Source organism: Lathyrus oleraceus, chromosome 2, assembly GCF_024323335.1.
Source record: "Lathyrus oleraceus cultivar Zhongwan6 chromosome 2, CAAS_Psat_ZW6_1.0, whole genome shotgun sequence".
Lineage (NCBI taxonomy): Eukaryota > Viridiplantae > Streptophyta > Magnoliopsida > Fabales > Fabaceae > Lathyrus > Lathyrus oleraceus.
The window spans coordinates 403770154-403777537 of NC_066580.1; the positions used below are offsets into that span (position 1 = coordinate 403770154).

At 36.9% G+C, this 7384-nt stretch overlaps 1 long non-coding RNA gene across 1 annotated transcript; it reads left to right on the plus strand.

Annotated features, from left to right (window-relative positions):
* Nucleotides 1-3133: 3133 nt before the first annotated feature.
* LOC127121481 (uncharacterized) lies at nt 3134-3998 on the plus strand. The gene is made up of 3 exons (XR_007803461.1): nt 3134-3263; nt 3355-3669; nt 3753-3998. It is a non-coding gene; the product is annotated as an uncharacterized LOC127121481 (long non-coding RNA).
* The last annotated feature ends 3386 nt before the right edge of the window (nt 3999-7384 follow it).

The window sequence follows — 7384 nt, forward strand, 5'->3', positions numbered from 1 at the left end:
GAGTTGAAGAGATTGCAGAAGCACTTGAAGGAGATCTTAAGGATTGTCCCGAAATGTTTGAGAGGTTGGTAAGTGATGCAGAGAAACCTTTGTATGATGGTTGCACTAAATTCACAAGATTGTCTGCGGTATTAAAGTTGTACAACTTAAAGGCGGGCAATGGGTGGTCGGATAAAAGTTTCACAGAGTTATTAGCCCTTTTGAAAGATATGCTTCCTGAGGATAATGTTCTTCCCAATCGAACATATGAGACCAAAAAGATGTTGTGCTCTATTGGCATGAGCTATGATAAGATACATGCATGTCCAAACGATTGCGTTTTGTTTCGAAATGAGTATGCATCGTTAAATGAGTGTCCTAAATGCGGTGTCTCGTGATATAAGAACAAGTTGTCTCCAGCAAAAGTCTTGTGGTATTTTCCTGTTATTCCGAGATTTAGACGCATGTTTCGTAGTGAAACCGATTCAAGACACTTGACCTGGCATGCAGATGAAAGAATTATAGATGGAAAGTATCGACATCCGGCAGATTCACCACAGTGGTTGAAAATTGATAATGATTATCCTGAATTTGGAGAAGAATCAAGAAACCTTCGCTTGGCATTATCTACTGATGGAATGAACCCACACGGTATCCAGAGTATCTCACACAGTACATGGCCTGTGATTATTATGATTTATAACCTACCTCCATGGCTATGTATGAAGCGTAAGTACATGATGTTGTCTATGTTGATTTCTGGACCTAAACAACCAGGGAATGACATAGACGTGTACTTGAAGCCCTTAATCGAAGATTTAAAGATTTTGTGGGAGACCGGTGTGGAGGTTTATGATGGATATAGGAAAGAAAGTTTCAACTTGAGGGCGATGTTGTTTGGCATAATTAATGATTTTCCAGCATACGGAAATCTATCAGGGTATAGCATAAAAGGTCAATGTGCGTGTCCTATTTGTGAAGATAAAACAGATTGGAAGCGCTTGGAGTTTGGTCAGAAGAATGTCTTTCTCGGTCATCGGAGATTCTTAAATTCAAATCATCACTACCGTGGATGGAGAAAGGCGTTCAATGGAGAGACAAAACAAGGCAGAGCTCCACCTATATTGACGGGTGATCAAATTTTTGAAAAGGTGAAAGATTTGGATACTCAGTTTGGCAAGCCTTTTGCCCACACACTTGTCAAAAGTGGGTGGAAGAAGAGGTCAGTTTTTTTTGAATTGCCGTATTGGAAGTCCTTGTATGTGAGACATTTTCTTGATGTTATGCATATTGAAAAAAATGTATTTGAAAGTGTTATTGGCACGTTACTCAATATACAAGGAAATTCTAAGGATGGCCTTAAGGCAAGAAAGGACTTGATAGCGATGGGAATAAGAACTGAATTAGGACCCTTGAAGAAAGGAAAACGAACATATCTACCTCCTGTTGCTTATACTCTATCTAGAAAGGAGAAAAAACATTGTGTAAGTTTCTAAGTGAAGTTAAAGTTCCAGAAGGGTACTCTTCAGATATTAGAAGACTTGTGTCTATGAAAGACCTCAAGTTAAAGAGTTTAAAGACCCATGATTGCCATGTTATAATGGAACATTTTCTCCCAATAGGTATACGTTCTATTCTTCCAGAAAAAGTAAGAAGCTCTATAACTAAGTTGTGTTCTTTCTTCAAGTCAATTTGCAGTAAGGTGATCAATCCTGCGATCTTACCAATGTTGCAAAAAGAAATCGTTATTACTTTGTGTGAGCTTGAAATGTTTTTTCCTCCATCATTTTTTGACATAATGGTACATCTAGTTGTTCATCTTGTGAAAGAGACACAATTGTGTGGACCAGCTTATATGAGATGGATGTACCCTGTTGAACGTTATATGAAAATATTAAAAGGGTACGTGAAGAACCGAAGTCGACCAGAAGGTTGTATGGTTGAAAGATACATTGTTGAAGAAGCGATTGAGTTTTGTACTGAATATTTGTCTAATGTTCAGTCAATCGGACTCCCCAAGTCTCAGCTTGTCGAAAAGAAAGAAGGAAAAAATCTAATTGGAAATAAAATCGTGGCAGTATCAAGGGTCGAACGGGATCAAGTGCATTTGTATGTTCTGCACAATGAGAATGAGGTTGAGCCGTATGTTGAAATTCACAAGGATGTTCTCCGAGGTTTAAATCCCAATAGAAATGAAAATTGGATAGTACGAGAGCACAATCGATGTTTTATACCTTGGTTTAAGGATCATATTTATTCAAAGTATTATTCAGATCCCGCTTCAATAACAGAAAGGTTGAGATGCTTAGCATATGGTCCAAGTTTCCATGTTTTTTCTTATAGCGCATACGCGATTAATGGATACACATTTTATACCAAAGAACAAGATGATAAAAGTACTATGCAGAATAGTGGTGTCACCGTGGTAGCTGAAGCAATGCACATATCAAGTGTGAAGGACTTAAACCCCAAATTTGCAAATCTGTCGTATTTTGGTGTTATCGAGCGCATTTGGGTGTTTGATTATGAGAAGTTTCAGATTCCTATATTTGGTTGCAAGTGGGTTGAAAATAATAACGGCATTCGAATGGATAAGTCAGGATTTTTGCAAGTGGATCTTAATAGGGTGGGATACAAAGATGAGTCTTTTATTCTAGCCTCTCAAGCTAGACAAGTGTTCTATGTCAATGATCCGAAAAGTACGAAATGGTCTATAGTTCTTTTTTCCAACAAAGTAATTGATGAAAACACTGGAGATCAAGGTGATATTGATGTTGAGATTGAATCGTTTACCAGAAATGATCAAGATGAGAATATTATATCAAATGATTCATATATTAGAAATGATCATAATGAGGGTATTTGGATCAATCCAACCGTCCGTGTTGTTAAGAGACATGTAGAACATATTCCAACCAAGAAAAGAAAGAGAACTTAGTGAAAAAGGTACAGGTCAAATGATTTTAATTGTTTTCTTTATTACAGGTAAAATGACTTTTATGATTTTAATTGTTTTTACATTTGTCATCTGATTTTAATTGTTTTCTTTATTACAGGTAAAATGGCTATTATGAAGTCAATCATTCGTGCAAGAGACAAGGGTGTAAAATTTGAAGTACATTGGAGTGCTGAAGACCAACTAATTTTTTTTCATCAGGCTTGTGTCTCAATAGAGGATGGGTATCTACCTAAAGTTACTTTTGTAGTGGTCCAAAAGAGACATCACACCCGTCTCTTTCCTGTCAACCCCAAAGAGACCGATAGAAGTGGAAATATTATGCCAGGTTTTTTCAATATATTTCTCAACGCAACTGGTATATATTATCATTTGAATTTATCACTTTTTGCTGATTTTGTTGTTCTAAATTGTCAAAGGAACCGTGGTAGACACCAGCATTTGTCACCCGAAGGAATTTGATTTTTACCTTAACAGCCATGCAGGAATTCAGGTAATATTAGCTATGTCATTTAACTTTATGCCATTAATATTGTTTACTATTTGTTGCTCAATCGCCTTTTCACAGTTCTGTGTTATTTGCATTTGGACGTGTTCTTTTTGCAGGGGACTAGTCGACCAACGCATTATCATGTGCTGTATGATGAAAATAAATTCACTGCAGACCAGCTACAGAGTTTGACCAATAACTTGTCCATTCAGTTATGCGAGGTGTACTCGATCTGTCTCAATAGGTTTGTTACTCGATTCCCTTTGCTTGTTTTTGTTTTAGGCTATACAAAACTTTAGTTTAACAAAAATGTTATCTTGTATGTAGTTCCTCCTGCCTATTATGCACACTTGCTATTATTCATCATGGGTGGATGGGCGTTATTTTGTTTAGTATTGGTTAGAACTACTATACAGCTTTTGGATACAGTGGTCACTGGGTGTTGGTTGCTATGGATCTTTCGAGACTAATAGTGTATATTGTTGTTGTACTTTTACTAAATCATGAATATGTTGTTGTATATTGTTGATCAAAGAATCATATATTAATGTTGTATATATGAAGGATTAATGTTGTATATAAATGGATTCATGTTGTATATATCAATGGATTAATGGTGTATAACATTGGATTAAAGGATGAATTCAATATGAATTTTACACTTTTGCAGCATGCGAACAGGTTACCAATTAAATATCCACTGTTTTTCAAACAAATTTTTTTAAAATAACTAACACTTTAGAGGGCGCTTTTTCCTGAAAGCGCCCTCTAAACACTTTACATTGACAACTTTAGAGGACGCTTTTTCCTGAAAGCGCCCTCTAAACACTTTACATTGACAACTTTAGAGGGCGCTTTTTCCTGAAAGCGCCCTCTAAACACTTTACATTGACAACTTTAGAGGGCGCTTTTTTCTGAAAGCGCCCTCTAAACACTTTACATTGACAACTTTAGAGGGCGCTTTTTCCAGAAAGCGCCCTCTAAGGTGTCCCTTTATGGACCACTCCAGAGGGCGCTTTTTTCTGAAAGCGCACTATAATGTGGCCACTTTAGACAGCGCTTTCTCCAGGAAAACAAAGCGCTGTCTTTATCTATGCCAGCGCCACTTTAGAGGGCGCTTAAAAGCGCTGTTATAGGCCAAAATAAGCGCCCTCTTTTCCCTTATTTGGCGTAGTGCATATAGCTGTCGTGTAAGTTGAAATGTTGTATGTTTTGGGTTTAGACTTTGATTGTTTATATATAGGCATACCTTTGTAGTTTTCAAAAATAACTTCATTGTAATCACTTCAGTTTTTACTAAATAACATTTTCTCTTTTCTCTCTTCTTCTTCTTGAAACCCTAATTGTTCCTTCAGTTCCAACAAATTGGTATCAACGAGTCCGGTTGATATTCAGAGAGAATTTGAAATGGCAAACGGTAATACATCATCAACGCAATTTCCATGGAATATACCGATTTTCAAAGGGGGGAACTAACGAGAGGTGGATTGCGCAGATGAAGGTCATCTTCAGATTTCAATATGTGGTTGAAATCGTGAGCGATGGAGTACCTGCATTGGAAAAGAATGTGAACGGTGTTCAGTAAGGTGCGCATAAGGAACGAAGAAAGAAAGATGGAAAAACTCTATTCTTGATCCATCAATGTGTGGATCCTAACGTGTTTGAGAAGATTATTGAAGAAGAAACAACAAAAGGAGTGTGGGACAAGTTAAAAATCGTGTACAACAGAGATGAAAAGCTGAAGAGGGTGAAGTTGCAAACTCTGAGAAAGAAATTTAAGATGACTCAAACGAAAGAAGATGAGTCAGTTTCAGAATCCTTTACGCGTATAGTATCGCTAACAAATCATATGAAAGCGAATGGTGAATCAATAACTGATTTGAGAAGATTGAGAAAGTGTTGAGATCTCTGTTTGTAAATTTTGATTACATTGTCGTGTCCATTGAAGAGTCCAAGAATCTAGCTGAGATAAAGGTGGAAGAAGTTCAAGCTTCATTAGAGGCTAATGAGATTAGACTAGGCATGGGAACATAACTCATACCCGCGGGTACCCACCCGACTCCGCCACGAGTTTGACGGGAAAAACCCGTTTTGACTGGGTTTGGGTTTGAGTTTGGGTTTTCCCCGATTATAAAATATGGGGAAGGGTCGGATAATGGGGATACTAGTAGCCACCCCAAACCCATCCCCGAACCCGCCCCGTTTAATTTATTATATATTTTATTATTTTAGTTTTAATAATTTAGAATATTAAATATGTGGTTAATATTTTGATATTTTAAGTTGCATATATTATTTAAAATATTTGAAATGTATGCATGAAACTTTTTGAGATTTTTTTATTTTATTATTTTTAATGTAATTTGATTTTAAAAAAATAAATATTTTTATTAAATAGATAGTAGCAGGGCGGGGATACTCGAACCCAACCCGAACCCGTTTGGGACGAGTTTGGGTTTTAATTCTTCATCTCCGATGGGGATTGGGGCGGGAAACGGGGATTATTTTGGGATTTGAGTTTGGGTTTAGGGGATGTAAAAATCGTCCCTGATCAGCCTCGTTGCCATGCATAGATGAGACTGAAGCAAATGAACTTAGATAGGGAGAAGTGGTTAAACAGGCAATGCAAGCAAGATTCGTCAAGAAGTCTGGGGGGAAAGGGAGAAGCAGAGAAAAAACTCAAATAATCACTCTGATTCAATTAAGAAAGTCATGGGCAATAAGTATTCAAGGGAGAAAGTTGACATGAAAGAGGTGTAGTGTTACAACTGTCAACGATTTGGTCATTATGCTAGAGATTGTTAAAGAAAGAAGGAATCTATAGCAAAAGATGATGACGAAGTGCAATATGCACATGTTGGAGAAAGAAACTCTAATGATTTTCTACTCATGGAAAATACTCAGTCTAACAATAAGCAAACCAACATGTGGTATCTGGATTCTGGATGCAGCAACCACATGACTGGAAAAAAAACTAGTTTACCAAGTTAGATGAATCAGTCAAGAAGTTGATCAAGTTTGCAGATGGCGGGCATGTTACATCAGAGGGAAGAGGAAACATAGATGTGTTGAGAAGGAATGATCGAAGAGCCAACATTAATGATGTATCGTATGTACCTTCAATGACAAGTAACTTGAGAGCATAGGTCAATTACTTGTCAAAGGGTGTAAAATGAAGTTGGAAGAAAATCTGATGAAGGTGTATGACGGTGAAGGAAGGATGATCCTGAATGCACCATTGGTAGATAACAAAAATTTCAAGATTGAGATTGACATTGTTGACCGTCAGTGTCTTTCTTCGACTACTATCGAAGACAAGAACTAGATATGGCATCACAGGTATGGACACTTAAACTTCAGAGGTTTCAGTATGCTCAACTAGAAGAAGATGGTGTATGGTTTACCTCAAATGAAAGAACCAAGTCAAGTATGTGAGGAATGATGCAAAGTAAAGCAGGCTAGGAAGGCACTCAAACATGACTTGTCCATGAAGTCTAGAGAAAAGCTAGAGCTTATTCACTCTGACATGTGTGAACCTTTTGAAGTAAGGTCAAATGAAGGTAACTGTTATTTTTTAACCTTAATAGATAAATTCACTAGATATATATGGATTTACCTTATAAAAAAGAAAAGTGAGGTGTTCACATAGTTCAAGAAGTTTAAATTGCATGCGAGAAACAAAGTGGATGCAATTTAAAGAAACTGAGAACTGATGGTGGTGGCGAATACACCTCTAGAGAATTTTCAAGATTTTCCACTAGTGAAGGTATAGAGCACAAAGTCATTACATCTTATACACCTCAACATAATGGTATAGGTGATATGACAAATATAAGTATACTGAACATGACTAGGAGTATGTTGAAAGCTAAATATATGCCAAAGAGATTTTGGGGTGAAGCAGCTTCGGTAGTAGTATACATTATAAACATATGTCTAACAAAGAAGATAGTAGAGAA